Raw genomic sequence first — 22,563 nt, forward strand, 5'->3', positions numbered from 1 at the left:
GCGAAGACTCAAATGACCTAAGTCATCAGCGCATCCCCACGGGGACAACACTTCAAGAATGCCTAATTAACATACCAAAGAAACGTGCAAAAAACTTGGAGATCCAGAGAAGGTTCAGAGAAGGCCAATTCCTACTTCAAAAGAAACAAAAGACAGACTGAAAGAGCTAAATCATGCATGGTCAAAATCAATAAAATCATAAGATGTAAAATGAGGACTTACACAAATCTGCCTGCTGAAACCAAGGCTCACTGAATAAGAGTTCACATATAATACTGGGTTAAATCTACGATTTTGATTGGAAAACTTTTTAAAAATCCTTATTGTAAGATGAGATAGATTTTAAAATAAAGTACTATAGGATGATGAGTTTATCTTTTTGAAGAATGGGCCAGTATAGTAAATTATTAGGAAGGTTTGAAATGACAAGATGTATTTTGGATGGCAAATTGCTTTGGCAATATTAAGGAATTCAGACTCTTTCTGTGACAGTTCTATATAGTCTGTCTTCTGGTTTCATAACACCGTACATGTGTAACACAATGAGAAAGTTTCAAAATATTCAAACATATAAAAGATAGGCACATATTATTGTGAAGTTGATAAAATGGTCAGGATGTGTCTGTTGATGAAAATGAAAGACCAACATGTAATCATGTAATATTAAAAAACATGGTGCCAGCGAGGCGCGGTGGCTCACGCCTACAATCCCAGCACTTTGGAAGGCCGAGGCAGGCGGATCACGAGGTCAGGAGATCGAGACCATCCTGGCTAATACAGTGAAACCCCTTCTTTACTAAAAATACAGAAAATTAGCCAGGCGTGGTGGCAGATGCCTGTAGTCCCAGCTACTCGGGAGGCTGAGGCAGGAGAATGGTGTGAACCCGGGAGGTGGAGCTTGCAGTGAGCCGAGATCATGCCACTGCACTCCAGCCTGGCCCACAGAGCGAGACTCCATCTCAAAAAAAAAAAAAAAACAAAAACAAAAACAAAAAAAACCATAGTACCACAAAGAATATTAGCGTGTTTTCACTATATCTTCCACTGAAAGACCTGTGTCTTCCTTTCCCAGAAACAAGATCCCCAAACACACGACATTTGCTCCGTGAAAACTTCAGGGTATGTTATTAGCCCTATGTTTTCTGAGCCTGTAGAAAAGATGATGTGAGCAGGAGCCAATATGGATTAATTAATTAAAATATGTAAGAACAAATTATCCTGTTTTGAAGGGGTTGACATGTAGGGTATGATGATTTCTACACAGCATTTAACTAAAGGTTACTCTTGTTTCTTGGCTAATAATATGGCGAAGTATTGTCTGGATTACTGTCCTACAAATTTGAGCAATTTTTCCAGAGAAGTTTAGTTCTTTTTGTATTCAGGGGCATTTCTAATAGAATATTTGTAACCTCTCTGATTTATCTTATCCTTTAAATATTATAGCAATGACATGACTTAATGCTTAGAAAACATGGTTATCAAATTTGCAGATGACATAAAATTCAGAGACTAGCTAATATGATAGATGTCACAATCAAATTTTAAAATGATTGTGCAGGCTTAATAAAAAAAAGATGACATTTAACAAAGATAAATGATCTGGCATTTTAGTTAAAACAATAAATTTTATAACCAGATTGGGAAGACCTTTCTTTGAAGAAATTTATATAAAAATAATCTGAAACTTTTATTTATCACAAAATACAAGTTTGGTAACGCCCACACAATTTTAGTTTACTAAGATGGATTTCTGGGGTCCAAACCAAATTTGGTGATAATCCCCCGAACTCTGTGTTTAACTGACAACACTGTGTTAATTTCAGGGCCGCAATTTGAGAGAGAAACTGACAAATTAAATGGTATACGGATAAAGAATGTTGAGATTTATAGTGCTGTAGAAGCCACTTATAAAAAGATGCGCTTAAAGAAAATGTAGTTATTTTCAGGACAGCACAGTGTTTATGTTCATAAATTATGAAATAAAAGAGATCTCAGTTTAAGTCCCAGAAGAGCCATTAACCCTGGTAATCTGACCTTGGGCAAGGTGTTTAATGTTTTTCAGCCTCAGTTTCTGCATCTGTAAATTGTTTATAATAATGATGACAAAGAGGATATATGCTAGCAGAAGTTAGATTTTAAAGAGAGACCGCAAAGTAGATATATTCCATTTAGCTTTGTATGATAAAACCACTGGAGGAAAGGGAATTTTGTTGAGTATATTGTAATAATTTCAATTACTCAATTGAGTAGTTGAGTTAACCCATTAAATTACACAAATTATCTGTATAGGTAATGAGCTCTTGGCCACTGAAGCTATTCAAAGCTGTCTCAGTTAAGAGCTTGCAGGGGATTTCTGCTGTTAGTTGTAGGTTTGAGGATACCTATGACAATATTTATGGCCAGTAATTGTCATGAGGAAGTTGCACAACCAAGAGACAAGCAGGTGACCTGCTTCTGAATCTCTGAGTCTAATGAAAACAGACACACACCTTCAAACAATTACATTAAAATGTGTTAAGGAATAAGTGTGGAGCACTAAAACAGAACAAAGGAAGAGCACCTGTGATAGCCACAGTTTACATGTCTGGTAGGATTTCTTTAGCTCCATTGCTCATTTTTGTTCTTATTTGAAATGTCACCCTTTAGAATGAAAACAACAGAAAACCTTCAAAGTATTTATTGTCCTGCAACACATTCTCTTCTCCCAAATCTTATTCTGGTATTCTGTACATTTCTTTCTCCCCCAAACCCTTCCTGGGTTCTTCCTCTTTAAGTTTCCCCATCTCATATTCATAAAGAAGTAGAAGGGACAACAAAAATGCAAAAATTCTTCCCTACATCCTGTTTTCTCTCAAGGCCTTCATTTTTCCTTAATAGACCAAATGTCATTGTTTGCTTAGGAGTAGGAAACATTTTGGACCTATAATGGAGATCTCAAGTCTTCTCTTTTGCCAATAGTTTTTTTTCTAGTTATGTGACATTAATATAGTTTTATTTTCCTGGCTGATTTCTGAGCTTACATATTGACTGGACTTGAATGTTCTACAGCTGCTTTGCTTCTTTGGAAAAAACACAACCAGTTTTCTAGCTTTATTCCCAGGTTGTATGGGTATCTAGTCCTATCCTGTCTCTCAGACTGCTATTTCTCTAGGTGTTCAGTCATAGGGGCTGCACCATAACATTCCATTTTGGAAGGGACAAAGGGAAATTATCTGTTTCTCTTAATGTAACCATTCAGTTTATTGTTTTGGGGGGATATTTGTGAAGAGGGGTGACTTGGCTGCTGATATCTCTCTCTGTAAAAAACATATTTCTAGCATTTGAGAGCACCCTGCATTAGGATGCAAAACAAGAGAAGCTCACCTCTTTGTACACCAAGTGGAATTGCTACAGACTTAAGATGCTGCTGCTTAAAACAGATTTTTACCTAAGCCATATCACATCTTGTTTTTCCACTTCTTCCTTTGACTGCTGAATCCATTCCACATTCAGTGTACAGATTGACTTGGTAATAAAGATAGATAATCAATCACTAAGCTGGCAGAAAGACAGGGAAGGCATCCCAACAGAGCCATCTGATCCCTGAGGAGAGAAGGATGTATGGAAGCTGGTGGCTGGCCAGAAACATTCCCTTGAGCATGCAACAGTTAGGGACATTTTTCTCTTTGTACAGTTCATATCATCAGTTTACATTTGAATCCTTGAAGTATTACAAGAGTTCCCGAGCAGTAATTTACCTTCCAGATGTTTTGGTTATTTTTGTTTCAATCTTGGTTTAATTTCTAGATTTATTTTCTAAGTTATCAAAGCTTATTGCATGATAATGTCTGCATTTTGCAATTTATCGAGGCTTTTTTTTTTTTTTTTTTTGCATAAGAGGTGTGATTTTTGTATGATCGGTCTTTGCCAACATACCAAGGACTCTTAAATAAGTGTTCCTTAATTTTCATTACTTAATATGACTAAAGGAGATGGGTAGTGCGAAGACGAATTGGATAATTTTAAGCCATGGCTAACAAAACAACCATAGCCAAATTGAATGATTCTGTAGGTGTATTAACCAGTTTACAGAATAATGTAACTAAAACAGCATAAACCTGGGGAAGAAATCCTACAGTCCTTTTAGTTTCTGAATTCTCCTTGTTTCTCTAGTTAATTCACCTGGAGTTTCCGAATACACAGTTTTACTGCAATCAAATGGCTATTGAGTTTGCTTTGTTGTTTCCTGACACTATAGCAGTACTGCAAGTAAAATCAGATTTTGTTGTTTTAAACACAGCTAGATTTTCTATTTTTAACCTTTTCTCTTTCCCTCTCTCTCTCTTTCTTTTTCTTTCTTTTTTCAGCAACCAAAATCTTTAGTAAGAGGATAGGATCTAGAGTCAGTTCTTGTAGCCTCGGCTGGCCAGTCGGCCTCTGGCGCGCTCGAACTTCCGACTCTTGGAGCGGATGTATGGTTTGGTGTGGCTGTGCGGTGTTTCCGGGGCCTTGCCAAAATGCCGGTACACCTCTCGGCCCTTGCGAGGACCAGAGAACAGGACGGTGCCACAGCCTTTGGGGGAGTCCGGGGCCAGCTGCTCGAAATCGAGGATCTTGCGCCCGGCCCTGAGGATGCCGCTCAGGGACCAGCGGGGCATGCGCAGTGCACACACCTTCAGTTTGGCCACCTCCAGATCCCGTACGTCATCCGACCCCACAACCACAGCGTTTCTGTTTTCCCGGCCAGGAAGCTGTATCTTCCGGATCATCTGGGAAAGGACAGAGTGGTCTGTTGGTGCGATTCATAAACAACCTCTTCAGCACAACCTGGTTGAATGTGGAGTTGTTTCATCCGGCCAGAAACCTGTACAGCTTGACCAACAGCCTCAGGTAGACCAATATCCTGGTTCTTGGGCTCCTTGTGCCGAACCTTTCGGTCCTTGGGGCGGATGTCAACCCCCATGATGGCGCCTTCTGTTTTGTGTGTTGTTATTTTTTCCCTTGAGCGCGGATAGGAGTTTCTCTTTTGCCCTGTAACTGAAAGAAAAAAGTTACATAGATTTAAGTGTGGATTTCTTTTCACTGAGTTAATCTGGCATGTAATGATCCCACCTCATTTTTACATTCTTTTTTTAATGTTTTATTTTTAATTATTATGGGTACATAGTAGGTATACATATTTATGTGGTACATGTGATGTTTTGATGTAGGCATACAGGGTGTAAAAATCACATCAGGATAATTGGGGCAAACATCACCTCAAGTATTTATCATTTCTTTGTGATAGGAACATTCTAGTTCTACTCCTTTAGGTATTTATAAATATATAGTAAATTACTGTTGACTGTAGTCACTCAGTTGTGCTACCAAATACTATCTAACTATATTTTTGGACTCAGTAATCATCCCCACTCCCCCAGTCCTCTCCCACTGCTACCCTTACCAACCTTTGGTAACTATCATTCTACTCTCTATCTCCATGAGTTCAGTTGTTTCAGTTTTTAGCTCCCACAAATAAGTGAGAACATGTGAAGTTTGTGTTTCTGTGCCTGGTTTTTTTCACTTCACACAGTGTCCTCTAGCCTCATCCATGTTGTTGCAAATAACAGGATTTTATTCTTTTTATTGCTGAACAATATTCCATTGTGGATAAATACTACATTTTGTTTATCTATTCATCTGTTGATGGACACTAAAGTTGATTCCAAATCTTGGCTGTTGTGAAGAGTGCTGCAATGAACATGAGAGTGCAGGTATCTCTTCAATATATTGATTTTATTTTTGGGGGATATATACCTAGAAGTGAGAATCCTGGATCACGCGATAGTTCTATTTTTAGTTGTTTTGAGGAACCTCCATAGTGTTCTCCACAGATAACATATATGGTTTTTGTTGTTGTTGTTGTTGTTTTGAAACAGAGTTTCACTCTTTCACCCAGGCTGGAGTGCAGTGGTGTGATCTCGGCTCACTGCAAGCTCTGCCCCCCAGGTTCAAGCGATTCTCCTGCCTCAGCCTCCAGAGTAGCTGGGATTATAGGGGCCTGCCGCCACGCCCTGCTAATTTTTGTATTTTTAGTAGAGATGGGGTTTCACCAGTTGACCAGGCTGGTCTCAAACTCCTGACCTCAGGTGATCTACCCACCTCTGCCTCCCAAAGTGCTAGGATTACAGGTGTGAGCCACCACACCCGGCCAGATTTTTGTTTTTCTAATTGTTTGTTTGATTTTTAGCTAAGGAAATAGCAATTGTGTTTTTTTATTATTGTTTTAGATTCCATTCTTTTTTGCTTATTGAGGAACAACTGTTACACTGAGTTCGCGTCTTTCTTATTTCTTTTCATTATCTATTGTGTTCTTCATTGTTTTCTCTTTCCCTCTAGCTTATGGGAAACTTGTCAAGTTTGACCAATATGTCACCAACTCAGTATTCTACAATGCCAATTCTGCTTCTTATTGCTTCCAAAGATTGATATTTGTCCTTTCAGCTGTGTTTTCAATTTCTATGAAATTATTTCTTATCCCATCTGTCTCTCATTCATCCATTGTACCTTGTTATATCCTTGAACTAGCCTTTGCTCTCTTTTTGGTTTTCTTACTTGTTTCATAAAAGTATTTTTACTTAATTTCAGAGAAGTAGACTGATTTGTAGTTGTGTGTGTGTGTTTCAGGATGTACATAAATTTGTAGAGGTTACTCTTTCTATAAATTTGTTTAAGTTGAAATCCATTTTTAAAAACCTCAATATTTTTATAGACTCCATGCAATAGTTGATATTTACATTTTCCATTCCTTCATCTAGAAATAAGAGTTATTTTCCAGACACATTTTTTTCCATGTACAAAATGCCTTCTCCCTATCCTATCTCCAAAAGGCATTTTTTTTTTTTTTGCTTCATAGTTGGAAGCCTGAAGTTTCAAACTCTGTTCCAAGTGCCTAACAGAATTTTATAATAATAATAGCTAACATATACATCTCTTTCACCTTATTCTAGGCATTGTTCCAAGAGCTTTACATATTTTCATTCATTTGATCCTCCCAAAAGCCCTATTAGGTAGATACTAATATTTTACCTATTTTACAGAGAAGACAATTTAAGAATAAGGAGTCCAAGTAACCTTTGGCTACCACATGGCTGGTAAGTGGGAGAGCCAGGATCATAACCCAGGATATTTTGGCCTTAGACTCTACCTCATTATCCTACTACCTCCTTAGACTCTACCTCCTTATCTTAGACTTTACCTCGTTATCTTACTACCTTAGAATCTACCTCCTTATCTCAGACTCTACCTCCTTATCTTACTACCTTAGAATCTACCTCCTTATCTCAGACTCTACCTCCGTATGTTACTACTTCCTTACTATCTTACTACAACTTATCTACTGTAGCTTATGTTTTTGTTTGTGTGTGTTTTCCATATTAGAGGTTCATAACCTTTTTGGATCTCAGTCATCTCAATGAATAAACAAACGAAGTACTCAGTAATGTGCGTTCAAAATTTTGCATACAGTCTTATACAATCATGTATTCAATAGATCTCTGGTTCCCCTGGGTTTAGATTCTCTGCTGTAATGGATCAAGTGCACTCTGAACACCCCAATGCCAGGGGGCTGTTCCTGATGCTCTTGAAGATTCCTGAAAATATGTCATCAATATTCCCCTTACATCTTGATTAATTGTCTTCTGGAAATTGTATCCCACTAGCTGAAAGAGAGATCTTGGCCAGATAAGGTGGGAATGACAGTCAAATAGCCTGGAAACAAAGTACTCATGAGATAAGGAAATTTTTGACTCACTTTCTGGGGATTATTCATTCAAGGGGGATAAAGAAGGTGACAGCGTAATAACATTCTCCCAGATTGCTCAGAAAATCTTGTTTTCTTTCTAGTAATTTTGTAGCAGTTTGTAACAAGTCATATTTTTCATTAACTACAAGAACAGTGGGAAAAATCTGTGGTTTCAGTTTTACTGTATTGTGAGTGTGTATACTGTTTCTCATAATCTTACAAACATATTAGTGGAAATGAAGGCAATCACTGCTTACAAGGAAGAATCCAGGTTTTAAGGGGCCTAGAACTTTTGCAATCTTAAGGATCATTTTAGGTTTGAATACTAAATTATGAGTATTAATTAGGTACAAAAGTGAATATGTGTTTGGAAAGAGAAAGGAATCACAGCAATTAAGCATTAAAAAGCTGACAATGATTGATTAAATAATCATGGTTTTTCATTATGGAGGTTGATGCCAGCCTTCTGCTTGTCAGTTTTTGATGATTCTGGTTAAGCGAGTCATGCGACATCTATGTTCACTGCTCATTCATCTTGCAAGTAGAAACGCTGTGAATAGACATTTGTATATGTACCATTTATCAGCTAGGCACTTACAGGGTATAAATGTTATAAGTTATATATTTTTTTTTTTGCACTGAACAAAGAACCATATGTAACAATAAAGGCATTTGTTCAATAGGACTATATGATCATAAAATTTTAGAGCAAAGATGGATATAGCAGAGTGGATATGACTATATCAGTGATGTTTTTGATTTCAGTATGAGTGAAAGAATGTTAAACACTGTCATCAAAAGAAAAAGTGGATTGTTTGGTATTACAACTAGGCTAAGTTAGATATCAAGTAATCCAGATACAAGTTTATTGCTATAAGATGAACTTTTTAGTTTGTTTATGTTTAGTTTGGAAAGTCATTTTAACATTTGCATTATGATGAGAATTTTTGCTTATTTAAAGCTATGACCTTACTTGATTTATATTTTAAAATGTACTATTTACCATCAAAGTATTTGAAGATGTTATTTCTTGTAATTATAAATAATAGAACTAAGAATCAAAATTTCAAGATAAAACTTTAAAAGACAGATGTTTTACAGAGCACAAATATATTTCTGATTTGTAGAACTAGTGACTTTTACAGTTGTCCTTCAGCCTTTTTCCATTTAAAAGTTGTCAGGCAAACAAGTTTAAATTGTAAAAAAAAAAAATGTAATAAAAGGCAGGCAAACCCCAAACCTTTATTTTGGCTTTGTTTCTGCATATTCTTCCATATTAATACTTTCATCTATTTTCTATAAAATAAATGAAAAATATGGTGTGTGGACAAAACAGAAGTCAAGCATCCAATACTACAAGAAACTTCAGCTCCATCCTTCTTCTGTCAGTTAAATTTCTTCTTGTCCTCATTTTCAAAGCACTGATAGTAGGTACAGGACAAAGAACTATGGTAGCTCAGACACTTTAGAAAAAGTTCTTGTTATTTCACTATCTTTGCCCATTAAAGCTACTGTAATTCTCATCTATTCTACAGATAAATGTTAGAAGGCAGCGGTAGTTTAAAGCAGTTTTAGAAGATTTAGTAGCAGTTGGTGTTTAGCAATTGGTCTCACACTGGTCTTTGAAAAGCCAAAAGTAAAGCTCCAAGAAAATAAATAAATCCTTCTGTTTTTCAACTGAATAATTATTTATTGTGAATCTTAATGATGTTGTGGGAGATTCGAAAGAAATATTACAGGTGTTTAGAGGCTTGTTAGAAAAAAAGACACATAGGATACCCAAGTTAACAATTCAAGATTTCAGTTGGTTGCAGTGGCTTACTCCTTTACTTCCAGTACTTCGGGAGGCCAAGACAGGTGGATTGCTTGAGTTCAGGAGTTTGAGACCAGCCTGGCCAACATGGTGAAATCCTGTCTCTACTAAAAATACAAAAAGTAGCTGGGCATGGTGGTACATGCCTGTAGTATCAGCTACTTGGGAGGCTGAGGCAGGAGAATCACTTGAGCCCAGGAGGTGGAGGTTGTAATAAGCCGAGATTGCACGGCTGCAATCCAGCCTGGGCAACAGAGGGAGACTCCATCTAAAAAAAAAAAAAAAAAAATCCAAGATTTCATTCATTAAATGTGTATTTCATGAAGGACACTGTACAAGGTTGGGAATATAATGATGGAAAAAGACAAATCGCCAGCCCTTGAGTCTCATGGTCTGATGGAGATTAATGAAGAGTCTGACCTCAAGACGGAGCTGGTTGTGAGCAGGGATGGGTCAAGAGCTCTATTCACATTTGGGTTACTTGGGAGTGAAAATGGGTGTGCACCAGGAGTGATAAGAATGAGGTCTTCAAAGCAGGAATTTCTGCTGAGACTTTGAAAGGTCTAAGTGACATGTTTGGTATAGCTTGATGATGAAACTTTCAATGCCAGAATAGCATCTGGATTTGAGCTGATAATGAGGACCTTTTCCAGTTTTGAGTAGAGGAAAATAGCATTAAAATATTGAAGACATACATTTTGATACTACAAAATCCATTAAAACACATTAGGTGAATATGGAAAGTCATGTCATCAATAACATTCTCTTTCTTACAGTTTCTTTTGATAGTAGAATTACACTTGACAAAGGGAGAAGGCTTAAACGCTTACAAAATAGAATTCACGACTTTAAGATCAATAATTCTACATTCAGCAGTCACCTAAAATTTGAGACACTGCTATCATATGCCAGGTACTTGCCAGTACACAGTAGTAAACAAAATAAAGGGGGATCTTCTCTCATGGAGTTCAGGAGTCTAGTAAAGTTAACTACTATTTGTGTGCTATGCTAAGCAACTGATAATGCATTTTAATTATCATTGAGGGTAAAGCACCATTACTTCTGTTTCACACAAGAGGTTAAGAAGCTTGCCTATGGTCTTATGGTCTTACAGCTAGAGACAGGGGTAGAGATTTTCAATATTATAGTATGCTGTCTACAGCAGAGCTGTGGCTTCAGAAATTTACTAGTACACATTTAATTCCCTTTAACTGGGTTACTTTTAAAGGCCAGTTAAAAGCAGAAAATTGTTAACCATGGTTTGTCTTCCAACAGTGGCATGGAAAGGGGCAGCAGGGTTTATGGAGGAGTTTTTGAATATATTACAGATACATATACATACACACACACGCACACACACATATATGTGGTTCTCTGGGCCTTATAGAATCAGATATTAATTTCTCCAGATTTGGAAAGTTTTCTTTAGATACACTTTCCTCCTCTTTCTGTGTTCTTTCTGAAATACCCAAAACATGTATATAGGTTCTCTTGATAGTGTCTTATAGTTCCCATTTCTTTATTATTTTTTTATTTTAGTTTTTGTTCCTCTTACTGGGTAATTTCAAATGATCTATCTCGAGTTAATTGATTCTTTCTTTTTGAGAGTCTACTGTTGAAGCTCTTAATGGAATTTCTTAGTTTACCTATTGTGTTCTCTAGCTCCAGAATTTAATGATTTCTGTCTCTTTGTTTTACTTCTCATTTTGTTTACGTATTGTTTTTCTGATTTAATGTAGTTCTCTGTATGTATTCTCTTGCAGCTCACTGAGCTTTTTCAATAGGATTATTTTGAATTATTTGTCAGGCAGTCCATATATCTCCATTTTTAGAGTTGACTACTGATGCTTTGTTATGTTTCTTTGATGGTGTTACATTTTGTTGATCATTCATGATTGTTATGGTCATGCATTACTGTCTGTACATCTGAAAAAGTGGATACTTATTCCAGTCTTTATAGATTGCCTTCAGTAGAGAAAACCCTTCATCAGTCAGCTTATTCAGAGATTCTGTTCATACAATATGGTATGATCAATGGCCAGGCTAGCCTGTCACCTGATTGGTAGCAGTGGACTTAGAGCCTATATGTTAAGAGCCAGCCTGCAGTGAAGATTTACAGGTGCTTCAGCCTGACCTGGATGGATTCTAAGTCTTCAGATACCAGCCTGGAGTATGAGGTTGTGGGAACCTGCCTATTACTGAGTTTTACTGAGGTGGGGCTTTTGTTGGAGTAAGAGGAAAATCTGGTTCTCATTTCATTGTCCTTTCCCTTGCCTGGGATGAGTGAAAGAATAATGTGGGTAATGAGAAACTGTTCTTATTCTCTTCAATCAATCTTTTCTTATTTATTTGTCATACCCAGATGCTGTAATCTTTCACTTGGTTTTCTTAGCTCTTGTGAACGTATTGTGTTGTGTTGACAGTTGTTCAAATTGATATTTTTGTAAAGTGCTGAGCACTAGACTATCTTACTCTACTGCCTTGCTGACATCATTACTTACCTTGGCATCACGTAGCTCTATTCAGCTCTATCTGAATGAGAAACCTGTGAGAGGCAGGTTTCTCATTCAGGTGAAGATATCTGAAAAACCCTTTTGCAGACTGTTGCATGCCACTATTTTCTCTCTTCAGATGGGTTAAGGATGCCCTACTTTTAAGTCATCCTGGAGGAGCATCTGCCACAGCTGGCCGCTTCACACAGGTACACCAGCCTAGGCAGAGGCCACAGGGGAAAAGCCAAACTGCTCCTGGAGGAAATACTTGGTAGCTTTAATTCTGAAACTGTCCCCCATCTATTTATCTATCTAAACACTTGGTAGCTTAATTCTGGAACTATCCTCTATCTATTTATCTATATATCTATCCATCCATCATATATCTCTTTACTAAATATTAGTAATAAGATTAACTGTTATTGGATTTAATAAGCCTTTGTGCCTTTTCATAAAAAAATAATATTTTATATTGAAACTAAATGGATTTTAACTTGAAAAGTTTAATATCTAATGGGCACAAAGAAATTTGTTTAACTTATTATTTTTTAAAATATTACCTGATTTACCAGATATCTGCATGTTTATTACCTGCTTTTCTTCCCAAATGAAAACAGCTTAATTGTATTTATGATATACATTTATTGTAAAAGTTCAAACTATAAAAATGTGAATGATAAAAAATTGCCTGAAGCCCACCAATCAGTTATTAATTTATGATAGTAATAAATATCGAATAGCTACATGAGTGTGCATACACATTTATACATTTTTAAAATATAGTAGTTATATTTTGTAACCTGTTTTATACACTGTCTTTTTAATTCAAAACTATGTTACATAAGACATTTAATGTCAGATAATATAGGTTTACATTGTCATTTTCAGTGACTATAGAGAAATGTACTGTTTAAAATATTTAAATAAACTGATTTTATACTTTAATTTTCAAAATGAAAAACCTTAAGAGTGAAAGGGAACCATACTTACAATCATGATGAAACAAGAGCCATGAATTGTCCTAGGAAAATCAGGATACATGGCTGCAGTCTTTAACCGATTCCATAATGCTGGACATTCAAATCGTTTCTAGTTCTTGAAACAAGTTGAATGTGATGAATTATCTGCATATTATCTGCATATTTGCAGGCTTATCTGATCAGCAATTTAGGAAATGTTCCTGTATGTGGCTTCTGAGTCAAAGGATATATACAACTAAAACATTGGTAAATATTTCCAAAATACTTTTCAAAAGTTTATGCATATTTATACTCCCGTTAAAAGTACCAGGGAGGATATTTCCTTCACTTTATCTTCAAAGTAGATAAATCAGTTTTCTTAATCTTTGCCAAATTGATAGGTAAAAAGTAATGTCTTGTTTCTAATTTTCGTGTTTTGTTTTTGATTAGTAAATATTTTCTTTTTCTTTTTACTATTTAGTGCCGATTTTTATTTATATGGCAATGTATAATAAGGGGTTAAAAGAGAGTCAAAGAGGTGTCCTCTGTTCTTATACTTCACCCATTTTTCTTTGTAACATACTTTCTTTTTGATTTTCATTGATCTGTAGGAATTTTTGTGTAAATGGATATTTATCCTTTTATGATTTAGTATTATAATTTTTAAATACATAGGCTTTGGAATCAATCCAAGCTTAGTGCAAACTGTAGTGCTAGAATTACTAGCTCTAGGACTTTGAACAAGCTCACTGAGATTTATATATCTTTCATTTTTAAAATAGGAATACAGAGTTATTGAAATGATTAAATTAAATGCTGCCTATAAATGATAAAAACATAAAATAATGATAATAATAAATATAATAATAAAGGTAACTGCTAAATTCACTGTTATCAAATTACGTTGCAGGTATATATTTTCATTTTGTCAGTAGCACCTTAAATTTTTTAAGCTACTTATATCATTCAAAATTTCTTGCTCTTCTTTTAAAAGTTGGCAGGATATTCAACATTTTTCTTTATATTTTCTTACCTTAGATGTCATGTTCTATAAAGGACACCACTAGTAAGAAAATCATTATGTATATTTTCTTCTAAAGACTTTATGGTATGATTTTTTCATTTTGAGTCACCCGAAATATAATTTGCTATTATAAGTAAGATAGGGCTACAGTTTTGTTTTTTTTTGCCCCAAATAACTACCCAGTTGCCCCAGCCACTATTGAAAAGTCAGTTGCCTTTCTCATAGTTGAACTAACAGTTTTGTTATATACTAAGTGATATTTGAGTCTATTTCTGAACTCTCTGCCCATCAGTTTATTTACTTCTGTTCAATTGCCATACGTTCTCCATCTCATTATAATGCTCATATTGCAGTCAATCTCCCTCCACACTTCCGTATGCTTTCCAGCTGTACCAGGCTGTAATTTCCCAAATATGTCTTCCTGTATTTCATACTTTCATACCTAATACTGTCATTCAATTTGTCTTAAGAGTGTCCTACTCCCTTCCAACACATACTTATCATGTAGCTCGTTGGTGTCTTCAAGCTTCAGTACAAGCATCACTTCTACTAAGCAGTCTTTCCTTAGAATCTAGTCATGTTTTGTTATCCTTTTTCTGTACTCTCAATATCTGAACATATCAATATTTATACCAGGATAGTTTTCACATGCTTATCCTTGATTTACACACATTGATTGTATGTCTCCTCCCCTAGAAAGTGTCCGGAGACTGTGTCTTATTCAACTTGTATCCCCAGTGCTTGAAGCATAGGAGGTGTCCAATAAATTTAATTCTGTGAATGAGTAATTTTGGTTTATTAAATGTTGTAAAATGTTCAGTTAAAGGAAAACATGTTCCCTTTAATAATTCAAAGCAGTTTCAACCAAAGACCTGAGCCACATAGTAAATTATAGAAACAAGAGAAGTGAGCAAAAGTTCCACTTTTGTTAATTTGGCTACAGTTGGATGAAGTGGGTGACTTCATGGCCAAAAGTAACATCTTTCTAATAAGTAACACACACACACACACAGACACACACACACACACGAATGAGATATGCTCAGGGGAATATGTATATTCATATATATATTAATGAAATATGTTCAGGGGAAAGGAGCAGGAACAAGGTGCGTCTGTCCACTTTATTTTACTGTTTTGTTTTTGTTATTGGCCCCAAAAACAAAATTCAGACATTGGAGCAAAGAATACGAATTTGATGGAAAGTTTTATATTATTTTAATGGGGAACAAATGGAAAAATTTGTTCCCCATTAGGGAACACAGAGGGACATTTGACTTCAGAGGCAAATGGCATTGTGGAGTAGAAAAAGCTCTTCTGTGCCCCTGGTGATGGAACGAAGTAGACAAGACATGAAGGTTTTTTGCACCATAGTCATTTCTTGGAATAGTGAAGCTTCCACAGCCAAACAGAACAGAAAAAAAATAAAAAAAAATTTGTATCTAAGTCAAAGAAGTTACAACCCACAATTATTTCTGATTCTGAGTACATAATTCTTTCGTTCAACAAATATTTAAATCCATATTACATGCCCCAAACTGAAAATACAACAAAGAGCACAGCAAGGTCCCTACCCTCATTGAGAATACAGAGTTCCCTGTGTTTAGTGTGTTGAGGAGAAATGCGTCAATGGTGGTCTAAACTAAAAGTGAGAGTAGGTAGAGGATAAAATGTATATATTTATATTTTCCCTTGGTCTTTCTATACTATAATGAACAAGTTATTAAATGACTTATGCTTTAATGATTACTTATTTTCCAAAAAATTTTATTACTGTTTTCTTCCCATTTTATATCCCCATCCTGTACTGTACACGTCCATTCCCTAGTAGTGGCTACTGATATTATAGATCTGGCTGTTCAGAGAAACCTGGAGCCTTCTCTAAAGTGGTTCTCAAACCCTGGTATAGATAAGAATATGTTACGGGGTTTTGAAAATGGGCTTCTCCTCTGAGTATTCCGAGGCAGTAGGTCTGAAATGGAATTGTGTCTTCTAAGGGTACCCCAAGTTGAGAACCACCATTCTATGGAATTGAGCAAGTATACTTAGTGATTGTAGATGACATCATTACTTACAAAATGAGGTGATGGTGTGTGAAGAAAAGTACTTTTTTATTACCTCTGCATTTTATATACAATATATATAATTTTGACCATCGACAACTAATAGTAGATATCATCCCCAAGTAGTCAGTCCTAGAAATGACTGGCGTCTAGTTCAATAGCTATATTTTAAGGTCTGATCCATCAGGGTATAAGTGGTATGCTAAGTTTTATGCATGTTCCGCTCTCCATCCTATTTAAAGAGCCATTAAATCATTAACAACCAAATGAATCATGCCAATGATGTCATGCCTTTTCCCGCATGTGTGTATACCTTTATTCTTGCCTAACTGGCAAATCTTTCTCTCTGTGTGTCTCTCTCTTTGTCTCTCTCTCTCTCTCTCTCTCTCTCTCTCTCTCTCTCTCTCTCTCACACACACACACACACACCCAATATGCTCAAGCATACTCACACAAGCACAAAATTATCCTCTCTTTAGATTTTTGTTAGACTCTTCTCTTTTGTAAAACAATCAGCATAACAACTGAGAAAAGAATTTGAAAGAAAGAAATATTTTTCTTCCTTTTCTTCTCTCTGGCTACCTCCCAACAAGTAAGCTATGTGGTTCTGGATTCTGTCTGACACATCTTAACTACTGACATTTAGCAGATGCTTCTTCAAGCAATGGGGGAGGGTGAAGGTGAAGCAGGGGTGTGATATAAGTAATTAGACTAACGATGTCTCAATTATCAAGATGTTCCCACAGTGTCCCCTTCTGTTAGCAAATCTGGAGCAGGAAGCCTGTCTTTAGGAAAGGAAAGGTTGAGTAAAAAGATACATTAATTTGAAAGTTAGAAGTTCTAAGTTTAGTATTTATACCCCCCCAAAAGGGCAGATAATTGCAACCTTTAATCTATACAAGGTCACTAAACTGGTAAAAATAAAGTTAGTTTTATAATAGCCCCCTCATCTCCAGCGCTTTGCCATGGCTGAGAGGATAAGATGATTGTCTCCATTGATGTTAATGTTAACTGATTCACCTCCTTCTTTCTCTGTGGGCCTCACTAAGTAGTTATTCTTTGGTAGAGCACAAAGAAGTCCAGATTATGCTGCTCAGGTCAAAAATGTAATGTATTGTGTTCATTTAAGACTAACTGTACCCTCAGGGTTGGGTTGCATCACTGTAACATAGAACTTAGAAATGTTGGCTGGCCTTTTCAACATATCATATGTAAACTTGAGAGTAATTAGTTCCTTACCATTATCCACTATTTGTATTTGGAAAGAGAGAAAATAAGTACTCAGCAAGAGAGAGCAAGCATGTAAATAGCCAAAGTGGAGACAAATACATTTTAAGTTCAGTAATGCATGCCAGTCCAGGCCTGTTGCTGTAGTCTTGCTGAATCCTTTCCTTGTTGTCTAGGAAATGTTTCTATATACATGGGCAAGATTTTGAAATGGGCAGAAGAGATTGCTGGATATCATTTCAATGAAATGCTGAAGCCTTCAAGGATTGTCTGATCCTGTAGAGGTGTCGGCCTTCATTTTATTCTGTTTTTAACTAGGCTATTTCACAATGCTGACAAGAAGTTAACCTGTAGAAATCCAATAGCAATGCAAAAGATTCCTGTCCATAGAAATCCAAATTGTGTCTGGTGGAATGCAATTGATTATCAATCTGTGGATATTAGATATGAAGCAGTTTTATTAGTTTTTGCATCCATTGTAAATGTTTCAGCATTTCAAATAAGGCTATGAGTGTGTGATACTTTGAGTGCCTTTTTGAAAGAGTTACAGCATCTACAATTTCTCTTATTAATTAATGAGTTAAATAAGATCTTCAATGTGTTGACATCTGTATGTCATGTTTATATGTCTTTTTAAGAATTGTCCTTTGTCATCCTTTTAGTGAATGCCACTTTAATTAGAAATGTGGGCCTCACTAAGTAGTTATTCTTTGGTAGAGCACAAAGAAGTCCAGATTTTGCTGCTCACGTCAAAATTTTAATGTGTTCTGTTCATTTAAGAGTAACTGTACCCTCAGGATTGGATTGCATCACTGTAACATAGAACTTAGAAATGTTGGCTGGCCTTTTCACCATATCACATATAAACTTGAGAGTAATTAGTTCCTTACGATTATCCGCTATTTGGATTTGGAAAGAGAGAAAATAAGTACTCAGCAAGAGAGAGAAAGCATGTAAAAAGCCAAAGTGGAGACAAAATATATTTTAAGTTCAATAATGCATGCCAGTCCAGGCCATTGCAGCACCAAAGCGTTCTAACTATTGCGTAGAGTACCTTTCTTGCTTGCTTTTATCGTTTGTCTGTTTTTTTTTTTTTAAACTAAGACAATCTACTTGACAAAAAACAAGCCATCATGAGAAGGTGGTTTTGACACTTTAAGCTTAGAATAAATCGAAGTGTGTCAATAAAAACAGGAAATATTCTTTTTGAAAGTACCATATAAATGTTAATGCCTATTGCTAATGAACAGAATTGAATGGTATTAAGAGAAAAGTTATTAAGCTTCAGTGGTACTCCTTCATATTGGTTGTAACCACCACAGGTATTGCTTTCTTTTTTTAAGTCAATGATTTTCAGTTTCGTTGTCTTTAAATAGTACTGGAGACTGCAAAATTCTAATTTTTGATGACTTCTTCTTCAGCATTTTTTATCCATGTTCAAACCTCCGGTTATAACATTACCTAGTGACAGAACTATTATGATTTCTAAGATTGTAGTTCATTTCATTTTATCTTGATTTTTGGTGCCTTAGTTTCCAAAGTAAATTATCTAAAAAACTTCACTCCAAGATGTGTTACAGATGCTGTCATGCATTGTACTGTGTGTCCATTTTGTTAGTTTCAAAGTCTGACTTCTCCTGACCTCATCCTAAGATTATGTGCTCTATTCCATTTACAGCCCCATAGTCCCACAACTACTGGATGTAATGAGTATAATTCCAGCAATCAGGCAGTGCCACAGTAGAAAACATTGATGAGTCTGAATTTGATGCATGAAGGCTCTAGAGACTCTGTTGTTTTGTCATTTTAAGATCAAAATGCCTCTTAAGAGAGATGATACTTCCTTCTGTGAAATTGAGGCCAGAGTCTGGAATGGAATCAGTGAAGTTCAACATAAATGAAATGTAACATATTTTAATTAATAGCATTATCAGGCAAACTTTTTAAAGACAGTAGCAAGACAAGTCCATAGAGCAGTGTATTTTCCTTGTGTCTTTTTATCAAGTGTTGACCTCTGTGGTAGTGAGAATTCTAAAATGCACCCTAAATTTTCATCTGAACATACATGCCAGGTATAATCCTCTCAGCTTGACTGTTGTTGGGACCAGTGAACATAACAGGATACCAGGCCATTGATTAGTTTATTAATCCGTTGACTTTGAGCGAATCAAAAGGAAGATTGTCCTGGGTGGGCCTAACCTGATCAGGTAAGCCTTTTAAAAGAAGGTCACACACTGGAATCTCTCTCCTACTCCTTTGGAAGAAAACAAACGTGGTGAATTGCCTCTGGTGAGCTCCATGTGGCTAAGACCTGAGGCAGCTTCTAGGAGCTGAGAGCACTCCTTGGTTGACAGCAAGAAAACAGGGCTTCCGTCCTACAACCACAAGAAATTGAATTCTGCCAGCAACATACCTGAGTTGGAAGAGCACCTTGAACTCCAGATGAAAACGCAGTCCTACCAACATGTCGACTTCAGCCTTGTGAGGCCTTGAGCAGGGGACTAAGTTATGTGTGCCCAGCCTTCTGACCTACAAAAACTGTAAGATAATAGATGGGTGTTGTTTTAAGCCAGTGAATTTGGGCTAACTTTTTACACAGCAAGAAAAAACTAATGCAATCACTCTTCAGAAATGGTCATTACAGACCTTGAAGGATATGTTGGTGTAAACTCAGGTTTCCTCAGAAAACAATGTGTTGGGAACCTTCAGAGAGAATTCACGGGAAGCCAATTCAGTGGAGTGGAACATAGCTTGTTAAGGACGCCCTGAGGAATTTGAACACAGATGTACTCTCTAGCTTGGCAAGGTGAATCTCCCTGAAGTGGACCTTCTCATGCATGCAAAACTAGGAGAGGAACCATTTTCTTACTGCAATTTGTTGTGGATTGCTCCTTTTGTAAAATACAATAAACATAAATGAATACAAAACGTAAAACTTTTTAAAAAGGACTTTCAAAATATAAACTCCTTTTTTTTTGTTATTCAGCAGATACAGATTTATTCTGTGAAGCTGCCATGCAGCGTTCCAAATGCTTACTCTCCATGTTGGCACTTATCTCCTTTGAGAACAGTTATGAACGGCAGACCAACCGAATGTGTGAATCGCATTCTAAGGAGCACTGCTCGGAGATGCACCAAATTCCACCAATGCCCTCTCTGCTTCTATGACTGGAATGTACATCTAGCGTTCAGCAAAGATAACTTGCTATGTTCTGAGAGGACCATGCCTAATTATAGGTATTTTCTATTTTGGAGCTAGCTGGTCATTTTTTTAGTTCAGTGTAGATACTCCCCCACACTTGCAATCAAAAATATAAATGGTAGCTCCAACTCCACTTTTTAGTAGCCATGTGATCCTGTAAAATTATTTATGCTTCCTAAACTTCCTTTTTTCTTATTGGTAAAATGGCAATAATATCAGTAACATATCTCTTATGGTCGTGAAGATTAATGAGGTAGCAGGTATGCATGTGTTTTGCAAGCTGTTAAGCACTTTACACATGCATGAATTAATAGTATTTCTATTCTTAGAGTTTCCCTCAATAACTCATTCCAGCATGCTCTGCACAGAGGTTGAAAAATGAGAAAAATCTGGCCATGAGCTCTAAACAACTTGATTTTACTGTTACTAACAATTTCTAGGAATCACAGAACCATTTGTGTGTGTAAATGGCAGACACTGAAAAGATCTCTTTGTTACATTAATAACAGGCTCCTCTGAAACTCTTGTTTACGTGTAGAATGTTTCTAATTAATAACATAAGCAAGAATAATGGTCTTTGAATTCCATCCTCTAATCATGGCCTCCATTCTGCGGCTATTCTCATGGGTATGCGAGGCAGGCAGGACTTGTTGTATTCAAAGAACATCTGCAATACTCTGTCTAGTACCATCAGCAGGCATTGTGGTATCTTAACATTACAACTTCTAGAAATGTAACAGGGAGAGGAAGACATCCACATCAGGCTTACAACAGGAATCCCAGCACTGCCTGTTGGTAACAGGAATTTGCGTGGTCAGATTGCTCCGGCAATGCATTTATTTTAGACCTAAATACCAAAACCATTTTAGATTATTACTCATAAGGTTAAAATACTTTCTTCTCTGTGGTTACCTTTGACATTTTACCTTTAAAAGAATCACTTTAAAGTAGATTTATTATATTATAGTCTTATTTCACTTAGAGAATTAAAAGGCAGAGACAATATTATGACCTCTTAGCTGTTTGTTTGGTTTTTTTTTTGGCCACTGGATAGAAATCGAATTATCTATTCAAATATATTTTCCAGTTCACTGTCCCATTGCCTATTTTTTTTTATCTTTATGAGTGAACCTACAAAAACAAAATCCCTCAGAGAGGAGGCAAATCCCTGTGGCTAACACTCCATGAATCACTTTGAATATTTGTTATGACCTCAGTATCATACTATATCCATGCCTTCTGTATTATCTAAACCTTGTCTTACAGAGCCATTAAGAAAATTGAATATGTTTTGAGTGTGGGGGAGGCCAAGAAATAATGTATTTTGTTTAATGAGAAAGCACATTCCTTAGACACAGTGGCTGCAATTTGTGAGCTCTACAATTCATTAAACAGTCCGAGGGGGCACATTCTTGTGCAAAGACTAATGGAATGTTTCTTATTGGTCAGGTCAGTTGAATTTCTGCTGTTAATAGTGACATCTTCCAGAATATATCTGCAAGGAAATGTCCTTCTAAATTACAACCTAGTAGCCAATAAATTCTGTAGTAAGACTAAATATAAACAGAATTCAGGAAAATTGTGAAATAGGAAAAAATATTAATGATAAGAAAAAAGTGAGAGATGAAATTTTAAGGGTAAATTTCTGTGTATATTGTGTGGTGAGGGGGGAAGAACAAAGAACCCAGAGATTCTCTAGATTCTCTGAGCTTTTCTGAGCTCTATGTATCTTTCTCAAATCAGAACTTCTCTTCCTGCCCTAACTCAAACTATTTTATTTTGCTGAGAATTTCATTTTATTCAAGTGATAAGTCTGTTAAGAACAAATGGGACAATGATAACTAGAGATACAGTTCAACAAGCCCAGTTGTACAAGAGCTCTTAACTCTGTGGCCTAAAATACATTCATTGGAATCCTGGATTACTCTTTAAACACTATTGCTGTGTTAATAATAATAATATAATCCAAGACATACTTCTAGCAAGCACTTTCTGTAAGTATTAGAAAAGTTTTCTGAACA

The 22,563-nt window shown here is 36.1% G+C and overlaps 1 pseudogene; it reads right to left on the reverse strand.

Moving 5' to 3' along the window:
* Window positions 1-4,382: 4,382 nt before the first annotated feature.
* Window positions 4,383-4,942, reverse strand: LOC105550539 (annotated as a pseudogene).
* Window positions 4,943-22,563: the final 17,621 nt, after the last annotated feature.

Source organism: Mandrillus leucophaeus, unplaced genomic scaffold, assembly GCF_000951045.1.
Source record: "Mandrillus leucophaeus isolate KB7577 unplaced genomic scaffold, Mleu.le_1.0 Scaffold49, whole genome shotgun sequence".
In the NCBI taxonomy this organism is placed as follows: Eukaryota; Metazoa; Chordata; class Mammalia; order Primates; family Cercopithecidae; genus Mandrillus; species Mandrillus leucophaeus.